Source organism: Nipponia nippon, unplaced genomic scaffold (genome assembly GCF_047370975.1).
Source record: "Nipponia nippon isolate SJK-2023a ecotype South Korea unplaced genomic scaffold, ASM4737097v1 scaffold_8, whole genome shotgun sequence".
Lineage (NCBI taxonomy): Eukaryota > Metazoa > Chordata > Aves > Pelecaniformes > Threskiornithidae > Nipponia > Nipponia nippon.
The window spans coordinates 440292-456532 of NW_028262402.1; the positions used below are offsets into that span (position 1 = coordinate 440292).

The 16241-nt window shown below is 41.7% G+C and overlaps 1 pseudogene; it reads right to left on the minus strand.

Annotated features, from left to right (window-relative positions):
• Positions 1 to 6496: 6496 nt before the first annotated feature.
• Positions 6497 to 7184, minus strand: LOC148050424 (uncharacterized; annotated as a pseudogene).
• Positions 7185 to 16241: the final 9057 nt, after the last annotated feature.

A 16241-nucleotide genomic window follows, 5' to 3' on the forward strand; every position in this document is an offset into this window, starting at 1 on the left:
CCATTTCACCTCAATAATGTGTTCATCTCTTGGGCTGAAGCTGCATCTGCAGTCCAAAGGTAAGCCTTACACGAAAATGCACTAAGAATTACTTATTACCAGAAGCTTTAGTTGAAGGAGTGAGTGGAGTACGTATGTAATTATCAAACAGTGGCATAACTCTGATATGGCTGACTCCTTAGTTCTTTGTGAGTATTATACACTCATGAGTACAGAGACAAGGAGCCTGGTCTGGTCATTGGTTGTGGGAAGAAGCTGAAGTAAGTCATATCCTTACCTGTCCCATGGGGGCTTAAACAGCAAGAAAATATTTTGTTCTCCCCTGTTGTTCCTCCAGCAGCTTAAAGAAAAGAAGGTGATTGGTTTGCTTGTTTCCAACTTGAAATAGTGTTTCTGCTTCTCAAGATGCAACCTTTAAACACATCAAGTGCTGAACCAGTGACAACCTTTAGCAACCAGGCCCTAAGGCTCTTTTACACTGCTATTCTGCCCTTCTATTTGCACTCAACAGTAAGCAACATTACAGGTTAGCTGTCAAAAGATAAAGGCTGTTCACTGCACAGAATAACAGACCAGTAACAAATTGGTTGGATATTGATGATTAGATATATTATATAAATGCAACACAATAACATTCTGATGAAAACTGAGCAGCTCCAATAACTAATATGTTTAAATGCGTAGAAACCAGACTAGGAACAAACTTCTCTAAATGTATTGGTCAGGGCTGTGACGAGAGTTCTATGCGTTCAGTATTCATCAGGTAGGAGTTTATCTTCAGTGAATGACAAAAGCTGCATGGACTCTTTGGTGAACATCTCTCTTGTGTTTGGCCATACTTACTGTAGAATAGCATTAGTATACAATTCACTAATATATATTCACTTTATGGCATACTTACAACCTCTGTGTCACAAAAAGTAGTGACTGACAGCAGACTGACACACATTAGCTTTGCAGACAGCAAAGCATGTATGATGTCTTTACAGTGTCACCCAACCAGGGAAAAGTTTCTGACCTCCAACAAATTAACTACAACCATGATCATCGTTCAAAACAAAGGAAAGATAGCATGTTCACACACTACCTTGACTAAGAACGTGCTTCTGGGAACTCCCTTTTACAGCTTAGCACTCGAGTACTTGATATAGATATGATAATTTAGTTGAAATTTGCATTTATTTTCATTTGTGTTACAGTTGCAGCTAGATATCTCAGCCAAAATAAAGGTCTTCACGCAGTGAAACCGTTGCAGCCCCAAAATCTTTAATCTCATCTACAGAAATAGGACTAAGAAAGGGAAACAGTCACAGAGAATAGCAGTTACTTGGTCTGGAGGACTGAGCAAATAAGCACAACAATCCCAAAGACAAAAAAAGGAACCCCCCAGAGCTCCTATTTCCTGGAAAAGGGCTCTAACAGTCAGGCACTTTTCCTAAGTAAGACAACCCCATTTCTTCCCATATATTGGAAGAAAAGGGTTAGCATCACTTGTATCATTTTTCAAAACTGGGTAAGGCAGTCTTCTTCAAGAAGACATTTTGAGCAGTAAATCCTGATTTCATAAAGCTCAGGCTCCAAGTAAAGTACCTATAACCTTAGAGGAACTGAGGTGGGACAACAGCTTTTCTCTAGTAAGCACCTTCAGCACAGAGCTGCCTTTACCACAAGTGCCATTCAGAGACTTCTTCTCTTCTAAGAGACCAGAGAGACCAACCACAGAGCAAACATGAACTCTTCCTATGGGCAGAGGCTATAAGGTAGGTCAGGGAAAGCCACACAAAACTGAAGTTCCTTACTGAAACAACAGAGACAATTTCTAAAATTCAAATATTGCTGTGGAACAGGGCAAATATGCCAAGTCAGTGTCAAATGACATTAAGTACTCATCAGATACAATTGACACATTTACAATGCTGACCTAGAGCTGTTCTTGCCCACGGGCACCTGTGTATTTCACAGATTTCCATTTCATTTGCAATTACATAGCTGCCTGAATGTCTTTACTTGGTCTTACCTCTTCTGTTTTCCCTGCTCAAAGTGCTCTTCATATGTATTTCTGTGTTATTTATGCAGCACTGGATGAGCAGTGCTCTTGCTCAGAGGATGAATCCTGGGCAGCTGGGGGCAGCGGTTGGTGCTGATCTTTGCAAAATGACATCTTTTCTTGAGCTGCTACCTTGACAACCCTGTGCTACCAACTGTTGGGAAGTTAAACCTTGGGACTTGGGGACATCTTAAATGAATATTTAACAAGACTCTCCTATTGCAAAGTGCAGTCACTCTACACCTGTCACCTTGTCACTAACCACAGGCTTGAGTGGATGATGATCAGGCTGAAAAACATGACCATAAATGCACATCTCACAGCATGATCTGTGAGCTGAAGGAGCATGGCAGGGAGATTTATTTGGAGCAATTCCCTTCCTTTCAACCCCCCCCCCCCCCTTATGATTCTCCTTTATAAAATGCATTTATAGGACAATAGGAATGGATCTCCCTTGGCAGCTGAATCCTAAAGAAAGCACTCTTGAGAAACCTTCTGGTTTATGATTTCTTCATATTCCTGTATTGCAAGCCTTGGCAAGAAGGCAGGAGATGATAGGCAAAACAGTAATTTTCAGTGATATCTCCCTATTCTACACTACAGAGCCAGTACAACACTGTTGATAGAGCTTGATATCATCTTTAAACTGGATAGCTCGACACACTCATAAGAGAACATATCTATATCCACTATTTTAAACTTATTAAACTTCAATATTGTCACTCCTTAAATCTCACGTCTTCTTTCTTTTACCTCCACAAAATCCCAGAATAAATGTTGCAGAAAAAACAGTAGAAACACCTTCACACAAGCCATAAGGTAAGGGCTGAAGGAATGACTTCAGTGTAGGGAAAATCTACAGACCGCCATGGGATGTGAGAGGAAAAGTGGAAGCAACTGCACCTCCTAGATCTTGTTTATACACAAAAGATGCCCTGCTTTAACTGTACCAGTATTACCATATTAGCTCCCAAGGCAGAGCAACGATCCCACATCCAGGGAAAATCAAGGAAACAATCAATGAACAAATAGGCAAAACTAAACATGATTTCACTTGCTGAATGACTGAATGTCTGGGTTTCATGCTGTATGAGAGACACACCCAAAACACAGACATCTCTCTAAAAGACAGTTTCTTTCTCAGCATTTTATGTGGAAGACTGGTCCCAGGTAACATCCACTTCTTTTCCCCTGCTCAATTTTAGAGGCACTTTGTGACCTAAAAGAGAAAGGTAAGGACCCATGCAAGATGATGCTCTTCAGCCCAAGCTAAAAAACTAAGTTTTCTTTTTTTAAAACCTGAACTAGCTCCCCTGCATGCTATTTTTGCTAAGTCTCCACTGATTGAACATCTATTGTGACAAAATAAATTCTTCTATCATTTTTAGTTTGGTTAAAATAAGGCAACTCAGCAGCAAATTTATTAAGAGGGAAAGACTATGAGAACAACCAAAAGGAAGAAAATCTTTTAATTAACTGGCTAACCTCCAATGCTTTATGTATAAATGAAAAATTCTTCTTTTAAGCTTGATAATTTTAATAAAATCAGTTTCTTCATGGGAAAAGACTGAGTTTCCCACCTTTTATTTGTACCTGGTACAAATTTACCTATTATGTAGCTATTATGTACCTATTAGGAACTCAAGTATTTCTGGAGGCATTTAATCTGTCTGAGATGTGTTAACACATGTTTCCCTGATGGATTTTTTTTCCCATGGTAGAATTCAGTAAGGCTTTTGGCTGATTATTGTGAAAAGAAAAATCTTTTTTAGACATACAGATTTGTCATAAGAAAGGCTCTGAGTTTAAATCATTTTTGTTCCAGTAGAAAATCCAGATGGAAAAGCCAAGACAATTTTTTTCAATAAGGAGCATCTCTCTGTTATTAAGGCTTGAGGAATACAGTAATTTGTTAGGAAGTCTAGAGTGCCTAGATATTTGTTTTGTGCCAGACTTCATCTCTTTCTAGCAGTTTCCACATTTCAAAGTTCAAAAAATTGTTCTTTTTGTTATCACAAAACACATACAAAAACATTTTATATGCCAGGATGTGAGAACATGCCCTGATCCCACACATAGAGATTGCAGGAATTGTTTGTCTTTTCCTTCCCCTCCTCCTCTCCCTTTTCTTTGCCCTTTTTTCCTTCATTTCCTTTTATTTTCCCCTTCTGTTTTCTTTGTTTATTTTATGGTAATCGTGATAATTAGGTCAAGTTTCATACAAAAATGGGGAAAGACAGGAAAGGTTTCTTGAAATTCAGTCTGCTATAGCTTTTCTACCTTATATCTTCTAAAGATTCCACTGAACAGTGTCAAATAGTCATTATCTGACCAGCTCATATAAATCCTGATTTTTTTTTTTCTTATTTGGAAAGTCTTGTATTTCAACCATTATGACTGACTGCTATTTATTTTGGGCTAATTCAACAGTACCTGTGTCCTGAGAGACTGACAGAAAAGCACATTTATCACAGTGTGGAGCATAAAGGATGCATATGAACAGTTAACTCTACTGGACTAATGAGAGCTGTTTAACATCGGGATGCTGGGTACTTTTTAAGTCTGGGTTTGGCAAAGCAATGAGTAATCAGTGAGTGAAGGCAGAAGGAAATAAAATTTAACTGCAGACAACTGTTATCTTACAGAAGAACAGTGTGCTGCATGATCATATTCTCACTATCTTCTGTGGAATGATTTTAATCTGCAGATTTCTTCCCCACTATTAACAGCACTTATTTTTTCAGTGTCTTGTTACTCATTAGAAATTTTGACACTAAGCAAAATTTATAGCCTCAACATAAATTTAAGTTTCATAATTCAATTCATGGGCATAGTTTTTATTATATAGACAAAAGAGGGAAGCTACATATGATATCAAACTGCATTACAAGTTCTGCATCACCTTTGCAACTGCTGCAAGTTGTCTCTGGGTATAAGAATCCCAGGAAAGAGCTCACATTGCTCCCACCCAGCTGCATCCTGACCTACTTGGCCACTTAACGACTTAGGTTTCAAAACAGAAGTTCTTACTGATTTATGATCTAAAGGTGGATTTTTGACACCCGCTTCCAGAAATTATGTAATAGTCAATAGCTCTGAAGTGGGGAGGACAGTGTCTCTGCGCTCTCACTTCTGCCGGGAAGGCAGGTGGGGGAGACATCAGGCCTTTGGGGGACAGCACAAGGGACATACCAAGCGACGGCACAGTTCAATTTCCATCACTTTTGTCAACTGTGCAGTTTTTCCACTGTCAGGCCAGAACAAGCCCCCAGCCATGTAATTTCTGGCTGCAGGCATAGGTTTTGAGAACCAAGATGGAAACAAACAGCAGATCTCTCCCCAGAGAAGGCCATACACACACACTTGCAAAGAGTGGGGAGACGAGAAGACAGCGTGGATTGATTGCAGTTGCTATCAGTTCCCATGTTTTGGGAAGCTCTCACCAAGTCCTGGGCTAGCAATGCTCTCTCTTCATGCACCCCAAAGTGCATCCACACCAGGGCTCCACACAGACCTCCTCAAACTGCTTGTAACACACCCACATCACACCAGGAAGATGTCTCCAGTGAAGAACACCTTTGCTATGGCCAGAGCATCCCCAAGGAAGAGTTTGGTGCAAGGCATTCCCACCTTCTCCCAGGGGGATCAAAGCAGGGGGGATTGTGCCTCTTCTCATGGGACCTCAGCCCCACCCTGCCTTCCCTCCTCCTGCACCTCAACCCTTGAGCCACATAGCCCAGGAACAGCACATGGCCATTGCAAGCAGCAGGGCACAGGCTCTGCATGAAGTGTACAAGGCCTCCCAGCTGACGCTGCTCAGGTTTGTTCTGCTGGGATGTGGTCTGGCTGGTCTGGAGCAGGGTTTTCACTGGGCTGAGCTACCACAGTACTTACTCTGCCGACATGTGGCCATTGGGCCTTCATTGCACCCTTGCTCACCTTTGTAGGGTACAACCCAGGTTTTACATAGAGCCCAGTACCAAGATGTGTTTCTGCACAGAAGGAGGTATTGGGTGCCACTGTACCAAGGTCATAGCGAGCAGTGAAGGCTGGCAGGAGAGCAGAGCCCCAAGACATCAGGGCAGAGGGTGAAGTGCAGAGGAGGCCAGGCCTGGGCTAATGAGTGATGGGGCAGAGGCTGGAACTGGAGACCTCCCCACCCGGGCAAAGGGCTGCACAGCTGTACCCTCTCCCACCAGACAGGCCCCATCCACCTCAGGCTGCAGCAGACACATGACAGGGAAGGTGTGCACAGCACCAGAAGGAAGAGAAAGCATCACAGGTGGCCATAGCAATGCCAGCTGTGCTGCTTGTAATGAGGCACTAAGACTTTTCCTTCCGTTTTCATAGTTTTATTTTCTTCTTTCTTGGTCAGGTTACTAACAAGTGCCCCCAAGTCCCCTTGGGGGCTGCTGGCCCAGCCCTGGTTTTGCCAGCTTCTGAGGCACCCTAGTGTTGCCGGTGACATGGCCTCTCGTAGGCTGAAGAGGCCTGGGAGCTGCTGGCCCTCCTATTCGGGGGGCACTGGGTGTCCCCAGGTGAGCAGTCCCTGCCCCAGCCAGGAGCAGAGGGATCTGCCACTGCCTGCCCCAGCTCTACATGGGGCTCCTCCTGTGCTCTGGAGTTGGGGACAGGAGTCCCCCCCCAGGGGAGGCGGCAGGGCCAGGGGTAGCCACAGGGCTCTCCTCTTGCTCCTCGGCAGCATGGGAGTCCAGGAGGTCCAGCTGCCACAGGATCTGCTCACTGCACCCCTCTGCAGCGATGTCTGTGAGCTGGTGCACAAATGTCACCGTCTGGTCTTGCAGGAAGGGCTGCAGCTCCTGGATCAAGGCCTCCTCGTCCAGCCCATAGCAGCACCGATTTACTATGACGGTGCCACAGCCCCCTGCTCATCCTGTTTGCTGGCAACTGATGGATCTGAGGGGTGTCAAAGAACCGTCTCCAAAAAATCGTCCTCTGACCTCACAGAGTAAGTGATGCTGTTGACTGTCTGCCTGCAAAGAGGGCACAACAGTCTCCTCTTTGCCCACCGCACAATGCAGCCCAGGCAGAAGTGGTGGAAACAGGGCATCACATAAGTGACATCATCTTGAACGTCACGGCAGATGGAGCAGCTCCACTCTGTCTCCACAGCCATGTTTGCATCTTGTGGCAGGCTGGGGAGAGCCGAGGACAAGGAGCTGCTGTCCCTCACTGGTGTCACACACTGCAAAAGGGAGAGAGGCCATGGTCACTCACTGTCCCAGGAGGGGAGAAGAGGATGAAATGCCCAGGCCTCTCGAGAAGGACACCCTTCTGGCTCCCCGAGCCCCATCGCCCACCCCACAGCCACCCCGCGGGGACGTTTCCCCGCACAGCTCACCTCTGCTGTTGCAACCGTGCCCCACAGTGCCCGGCTGCCTGAACCAGGCAGGGCCGGGGAAACACAGGGCACGGCTCTGGGATGAGCACCGAGAGCTGTTGACGGCAGCCCCCAAAGCATCACTTGGCACCAGGAGAAGCCTCGCTCCACCCTCCACATATCACAGGCACGCTCAGCAGGAGTCCAGGCACAAGCCAGGCTGGGCCAGGCTCTGCTGGTGCCCGATGACAACCAGCAAGGGGCACAAGGTCATAGTCCATTGCTCGCTGACATCACCATCCACCACTCAGTGACATCACAGTGGGCCATCTGCACCTACAGTGCATGTAGGGTCACACTCTGGCTGGCACTGACACTCATGCAGATGAAAAATGTAATCATACCCACGTTCCTTGAACTTAGAAACTTACTAAAAGTTCAAGCTTCTATGGCTTGAACATGTTTGGTTGCAAGCATAAGTTGTCTGGAGATGACACAGCTGAAGCATGATAGATGAGAAGAAGCCATCAGTAATCTTTACTGCCTAAGAAGCCATGTTAGGAAGCTCAAAAGCAAAGGCACAGTTTGCACAGAAAATGCCCTGAATACAGCAGAAGCATAAATCTCACTTTCAGAGATTTGCAGAGAGTTGTTCACTACAGGAAGCTGGCTGTAGGTTTTCTCTGAGTTTCTTTTCCTGGTCATCATTCTGTATTTTTTTCACTCCATTTTAATTCCAAATTACCATTTTGGGATGAAACGAGGGGAAAAGAAAGAATACAATTTTGCCAGGGGGAGGGGTATATGTATAGCATGGTGAGAGGCTGAGAATATCAATCTTTCTTGATTAGACAGTGTATTCAAGCACAGAGAAAAGCTTGTAGATGACTGGAACAATTGGCAAGTCCACCCTTCAAAACAGCAATAATTTAAAAGTTTCAGCTATGCCACAGGCTTGCACCATTTCGTCTTTAATCCAGTATGATCTTCCCTCAAACCATTCTCTAAAACACTATTCTGTGAAGACTTCTTTTGAAAGGATTGGAAAACCTGCCCTTCCTTTCTTTGGGAGCAGGACTGTCCACGGTCACCTGTGATGCTTAAGATTTCTGAAGAACACTACAATATTTTTAAACAGAATTTCTATTAACAAGGACAATATTTTGCTGCCAGCAATTTGGATTTATTCTCATAATATACCTAAAAGAAAGTTCTGCATTTCTGCTTCAAATTCATCTCTTCAGCCACAGACACATATGTGTAGTTTAATTCAGATGTTAGTACTTATAAGTAACACTTTTAGAAAAGCCATTTGCTGTGATTAGGAATGTATTTCTTTTGGTAGGGCTTAAACAAAATTCAGGACCAGTTTTAAATAAAAGACAAACAGGAAATTACATCCCTGCTAGTACTACTGAGACAGATGCACAGTTCACATAATAACATAGAATATTTGAATTTGAAAAAGCTTCACTTTCTGCCAAGCTTTTGCACAACACTTGGTAGTGAGAATCCCAGTTAAAAGACTACATAAGGTAACAGTTCACAAAACAGACAACAGCACGATACTGAAGGACCTCTTCTAGCTGGGCCAAGTATTAAAATAGGTCTCAAAGGGGACAAGAACTAAAGCCTTTGTTGTTTTCTTCTATGTAGATAACTTCCATGGAGTGTTGATGGAGAAAGTGAAATGCTGAGCCCCAAGACAGCTGCAAAGAGATTTCATAAGGATTTGGAATTGCTCTGCAAATGGTCTGACATATGATGAATAAAAGTGAATGTTGACAAATGGACAGTAATGCACAGCAGGTTTAAAAAAACCCAAACATGCAGGGGTACACATGAATGAACCAGGATTCATTGTTGAGGCCATCCTGGAGCGTGAGGAAATAACAGTGGACTTTTTGTTAGCAAACAAACCATACACTAAAAAGCTGCATAATCAAATTGGTTTGAGGTGTTTAATAGCTCAAATGAAGATGTCTGGAACGCCAGTGCACATAGCTTCACTGCAGCAGCTTGTAATGAACAGAGCTCTGACATGCTTGGAAAATTTTGTTTAAGCCTGCTTACCCAAGTCCGGATGCTATTTTCCAATCACTGAAATTTAGCTTTATGTGCATGTTTAAAAAGCTGATAGCAACCTCCCCTTACTATTTAGGAGTTGCTGGTTTTGCTGCTGTACTCAGAAGGGGTGGACCTCTTGTGTCTCACAGGAAAACAGTAGTCTATGGTCACGCTTCTCCCTCCAAGTGCTAAGCTCCATTGGTTAAATTCTGTAACAGAAGTTATTTGGGGGGTTTCTCCAGAACGATTTTTATAGCCAGAGGAGTTTTCAGAAAACCATACAGGTAAATAGTTAATTCCTAACTCACGATTCTCATTATTATAATATGACAAGATATGCAACATATATAGTGATAAAGCCTCTGAGAAGGAATCCCAAAGGCACGAGTTTCAGCTACATTTTGGTCTTTCAGATGCCTTTTACAGGAAACTAGTCATACAAAAGGTGCCTGATTTATTGGGCTGCGGAAGACAAAACAAATCGGTGATCTTATTCATACTGTTTCTTAGAATGAGCTGAAAACCGTGGCTGATATTGCTCAGGATAGCCTTTTTTTTTTTTTTTTTTCCCTTTTTTTTTCCCCCCAGCAAGCTGAAGTATTTAACCCATGTTTTTAAAACTTGAGATGGTATCTTACATGTTCCCCAGGTAAATTTTCATCATGGTGAAAGTGGAGCAAAATAAATATGCTGACCACTGAATCAGAGTTGCTGAATATGTGCTATCCTTCAGCAATGTTCTGCTACAATATCCATTCCTATGGCATGTGTCTACCCTACATTCATCATTTGACATTTTTCCAATTCATATAATCAACCAGACCTCTCTCCAGTCCTCTTCTGTATTGATCTGCACCATCTGATTTATAATCAAATCTCACAAAATCAAGAACCACTGTGTAATTTACAGTCCATGCTATGATAATCCTGGCCAAATACAAGAAATAACAATATTTTACTACAGTTTTGCTGTGGAGGTGTGTTGTGGAGACATGTCTTCACGAGCACCAGGGACAGAGGAAGTTTTGTACATTAGTGATCTACAAAAGTTGCTAGTCCTAAAATGGGACTTACATGGCATATATCTAGATCTTGAAGAGAAGTTGTGTTTAATTGCTTGAATTAGCTAATTCCACACTAACTCTGCTTCCTTTTCTAAGCAGAGGTACCCATCTAGGGAAGTTCTTTCCTACTTACCCTCATGACAAAGCTGGTAGTTTTATGATTTTGAGTATATTAATTAGCCCTGATAATATATAACACAACATAAAATTTAAGGGTATGTTTGAGGTACAGTAAGGATTCTGCTGAGATCAGGAAAGTCATTTCACCAGCCCTAAGTCAACTCCCAAACTGTCAAATCAGAATCTGTCCAAAGTTTTTTTGGGTAACAACTTTCTCTTTGCAAACACCACTAAATATTTTGTGCCTGGAAGCCTTAAACCAAATATAATATATTGCTCTGCCCTGGAAGCTCCTGTTTCAGCTTCCTGAAGTAATCGGATTACCTAGGATATACCCTAATCCTCTGTGAGCAAGCCCTGAGAAAATACCAAGTTAATTTTCATCCTGGTCTTGTATCTCTCAACCTCAGAAACATATTTGCACATTACTTCTGTAAGCCCCTATGAAACAAAGCATTTAAGCATATGCCTCTTAAGCAAGGCAGTAAACATATCACAGCAATGGCACCTGAACTCATATTTAGCTCTGCTCAACTAGAATCAAGAATGCAATGTTGAATTAGGATTTTGAATTTAATGTACAATCCTTCTGTGGCTGGCTCTCAGCAGTGGGACACATTTCCCAGAGAGAGACTGGATGACCTTCTGCTCCTACAGTCAATGGCCTACCTTCAAAAACCAGCAGAAGTATTGTCAACATCCCTGACAGGTCTTAGACAACTAATCATTAATATAATGCATACTGTCAAAGCTGTGTCTTTCATGAAGTGCTGCCACCCATTGCAAGAGTAACTGCTCATGTTTTATTTAAAAGCAAACCAAATATGTGCATAAAACTTACATAAAATTGAAGTATGAATTCAGTTCACCCGTTGGCACATTTAATTTATGCTGGGTAGGCGTGTTGGTTATTTTCCTCCCTGGCTGTTTTAAAGAACTTTGAAAGGCACAGAAAAAGTGCTGATTATTGGAGTGAGGCATATTTCCTTGTGTTATTGATCAAAATATGCAGTTAGAGTTGACCTTAAAATATTCAAAAGTGAACTGAAATACTTACAACTCTTTCTTACAAAAATACTATAGTACTCGATTGCATTAACAGACCAAATAGCACGCCAAGCAAATAACTACTCTAACTATGTTAGCATACCATGCTTGGTGCAGCAAAAAAGGCTTCGGCTGTGGAAACTATTACAGAAAATTTCTTTCTTCTCTCTTGCTGATATATACGTGTACAGTACTTTACATTTTCACCAGTGAACAGCATTTTGTCATTCTGCACAGTATCACTGCATACTGCATATGGCTGTAAGCACACAAACCAGAATTGCAATGTTATTCTCTTTTTTTGCACCAGATCATAGCCTTCCTCTTGCCATGTGTCATGATTATTTTTGTCAGGCATTGAAATGTAAGTGGTTTCTTAGTGCCCTAAGTCAGCTAAGGCATTTAAGGAAAAGACTGGATATACTTTTATACTCAGAAACGTTCACATACACTTTGCTATTCATTGAGCTGCCCTGCAGAACCAGTAAAAGCCCACAAAAATATGACAACCTAACTCCTTGGCAATAAAGGTAGTGACAGGGACCACCTTCCTTCATCCCTGTGATTCTGACACATATCCACAGAGGTAGAACTGGTGCCACAGGGTTCCCATAGCACCAGTGTCAAGACCTGTTTTTCTGCAGAAAGTAGGATAATTAAGAAATCTCTGTTGGAGAGAGACTGTGAGTCAAAACCTCTTAGAAAAGTTAACATTTTCTCCGTGTTTTCCCTTGAGGGTTTTTTGATATACTCTAAGGTAGGACTGTCAATAACAACTTACAGATCTCTTTGATAATGGGATTCAGGAGAATAAATTCTACCCTACAAATCAATCCTATATGCTTTTTCAGTTCCAGTTCCAGAAAAAAAATAAATGGATCCCATGAATGCAAATACAGAAGTCCTTAAGGTAAGACTTGATTTCTCACTAGCTGTGATTTGGAAGGGATGTGTTAATATACAGACCAAGACATCTCAGAAAATTCTCTGCACTGTGAGACAGGTGATAAAGGTACAATGAAGAGACAAAACACAGACAATATGAAATGGGATTTCAAAATAAGAATCTGTTTAAACTTCTGTAATACAAACCTGAACAGGAAATATACATCTATTAGCAAAGACTGAAGGAAGAAAAAGTCTTACTAGTACTGCAAAATTTACGCCTGGCACCCACATGCTCTGATTAGGGGAAACTAACATTTTCCCATGGAACTGAGAAGTAAGAAAAGCTGCCATCCTGCATGAGAATAAATATGTGATCTTTAAAGTTTTTCATTGAAAAAGTAAAAGCAAGACTTCTATATATTTTTATTATTAATATATATTTTATTATATATTATATATTATATTATATTATATTATATTATATTATATTATATTATATTATATTATATTATATTATATTATATTATATTGTATTATATTGTATTATATTATATTATATTATATTATATTATATTATATTATATTATATTATATTATATTATATTATATTATATTATATTATATTATATTATATTATATTATATTATATTATATTATATTATATTATATTATATTATATTATACAGTACAATATAATATAATACAATACAGTACAATATAATATAATATAAATCTATTAATATAAAATATATATTATTAATTATGTTTATTTATTTTAGGTCTGGAAAAAAATTGCTGCCTTAATTTCTTCTCATATTCCAAATACTAGAGAAGAAAGTCAAAGCTCTTTCAAAACAGACCAGATTTGAGGTTTTCCTGTTGTCAAACAAAATGTCCCATCAGGACAGGAAGGACTCAGTTTTCAGCCCTTCCCCTCCCAGAATCAGGCCGCTCAGCAGAATTTGGAGAAGCAGGATTGGCATTGTGCTGGTTTGTGGTGAGGAGAAGGTACGGCGGCATTGCCAGCAATCTCTGCTTTGAATCAGCCTCAGGCTGAGAAGAAACCCCTTTCGATGAAATAAAATTTCATTGAAACCACTGTCTTCTTGTAAAAGGAGTTGTTTTATATGAATAGACATTTTTCATTAAAAATGTTTCTAAAAACTCCCAGGTTTCAACCTCTAGTCAGCTTTAATAACAGGCTGGTGAATTGCAGTGTCCTGCAGGATGTAGACTTCAGACTGCAGTACTGCAGCAGAAAACAAAGCAGAACTGCTAAAAAAAAAATCCAAAGAGAAATCCCCAAACTCTCACTCTCAATGTTTTATGGAGATGGTTCATCTGTACAGCAGAACTCAGTTATCAGGGGTTCCCTCTCTCGTCATTATTTTTACAACATGCCTGTCACTCAGCTCACTGGACACGTTCACAGTGGATGCTTGTCCTGGCTTGCCTGCACCATATCGTTCTTGAAACAGAAGTGTATGATATTACTGGAGCAGCTTGAGGACTGAAAACTGAGCTTCAATTTCACTTCTTTAAAAGTAGTGATAGACTTGTAAGAAGATACTCTAATTTGTAACAGTTAAATAGCAAGTAACTGAAAAAGAAACAGTGTAAGTAACAGATCTATCTTTGGGGCTGGCCCTTCGTCTGTCAGAGAGCTGGACCAGATTAAATGAGCTCCAGAGGTGCCATTCAGCCTAAAGTATTTTTTGACTCTATGATAAACTTCAAAGTACGAATAATTACCTTGCCTTCTTAGCACAGAACTGAAGGTTCTCTAGTGTACAATAACAGCTTTCAAAACTATGTTTTCCTCAGTAAAACACCTAAGCACTTGCTAAAGTGTTAGCAGTTTGTTGGATAGCAAACTGGCTGGATGGTCCCATCCAGAGGGTAGTGGTCAATGGCTCGATGTCCAGATGGAGATCAGCAACAAGTGGTGTCCCTCAGGGGTCCGTACTGGGGCCAGTGCTATTCAGTATCTTCATCAATGACATAGACAGTGGGATTGAGTGCGCCCTCAGCAAATTTGCAGATGACACCAAGTTGAGTGGTGCAGCTGATACACCTGAGGGACGGGATGCCATCCAGAGGGACCTGGACAAGCTAGAGAAGTGGGCCTGTGTGAACCTCGTGACGTTCAACAAGGACAAGTGCAAGGTCCTACACCTGGGTTGGGGCAATCCCCAGTATCAGTACAGGCTGGGGGATGAAGGGATTGAGAGCAGCCCTGAGGAGAAGGACTTGGGGGTACTGGTAGATGAAAAGCTGGACATGAGCCGGCAATGTGCTCTCACAGCCCAGAAAGCCAACCGTATCCTGGGCTGCATCAAAAGAAGGGTGGCCAGCAGGTCGAGGGAGGTGATTCTGCCCCTCTACTCTGCTCTGGTGAGACCCCACCTGCAGTACTGCATCCAGCTCTGGGGTCCTCAGCACAGGAAGGACATGGACCTGTTGGAGCGGGTCTAGAGGAAGACCACAAAAATGATCACAGGGATGGAACACCTCTCCTGTGAGTAAAGGCTGAGAGAGCTGGGGTTGTTCAGCCTGGAGAAGGGAAGGCTCTAGGGAGACCTTATTGCAGCCTTTCAATATTTAAAGGGGGCCTACAAGAAAGATGGGGATAGTCTTTTTAGCAAGGCCTGCTGCAACAGGATAAGAGATAATGGTTTTAAACTAAAGGTAGATTTAGACTGAACACAAGGAAGAAATTTTTCATGATGAGGGTGGTGAAACACTGCAGCAGGTTGCCCAGAGAGGTGGTAGATGCCCCATCCTTGGAAACATTCAAGGCCAGGCTGGATGGGGCTCTGAGCAACCTGAACTAGTTGAAGATGTCCCTGCCAATTGCATGGGGGTTGGACTAGATGACCTTTAAAGGTCCCTTCCATCCCAAAGCATTCTATGATTCTATGATTCAAAACTGAGAGAGAAACATTTGCTGAAAATTAGGGTAAAGGTATTTTTACATTGCATAAATGACAGACCTAGGGCTTATGTCTAAAGCTATCCTGTTGCCATAGTTAAACCTGAGTCCTGGGCATGACCACTCACTGAAGCCCAAGAATAAATCCCACACACAAATCTAAAATCAGAGCACAGAAATCTCGTCTCAAGCATGAATATGATGTGCAATAGTCTAAGTCAGGCCAAGTTCACACAGTTTAAGCCAGCATAGATTCAAACTGTTACTGCAAACAGTTGTCCTACCTCTCTCCTTCCTCCTCTTTTCCCTGCACTAACATTTGCAGAGCTGATCTTGCTGATCTGCTAGAACCTGGTTAATCATTTCGTTTTTACTTTTTTCTTCTTTAAATTAGGTTCATTTTTTGTCTGATGATTTCTCTGATCTAGCTCAGCACATAGTCATGAATATTGAATGGAAGGAAAATGGAAGCTGTAGAAATGAGTTCCCAAGTCAAACAGGGAACAGGACTCTTACCTACTGTGTAGCCACAGCACCAGGCTGGTGTCCTGTCCATGCACTCTCCCTCCACTGTTTTGTGCTTCTCTGCCAGAAACATGAGCAGGACAATACTTACTCCTCTACCTCACTCCTATTCAAAATTCCCCCTTGGAATTTTACTTTCTGTGTTGGCACATAACTGAAAATAAGCAATAAAGGGGCTTGTAAATGAAAGTGAGAATGAGTACGTGTTAA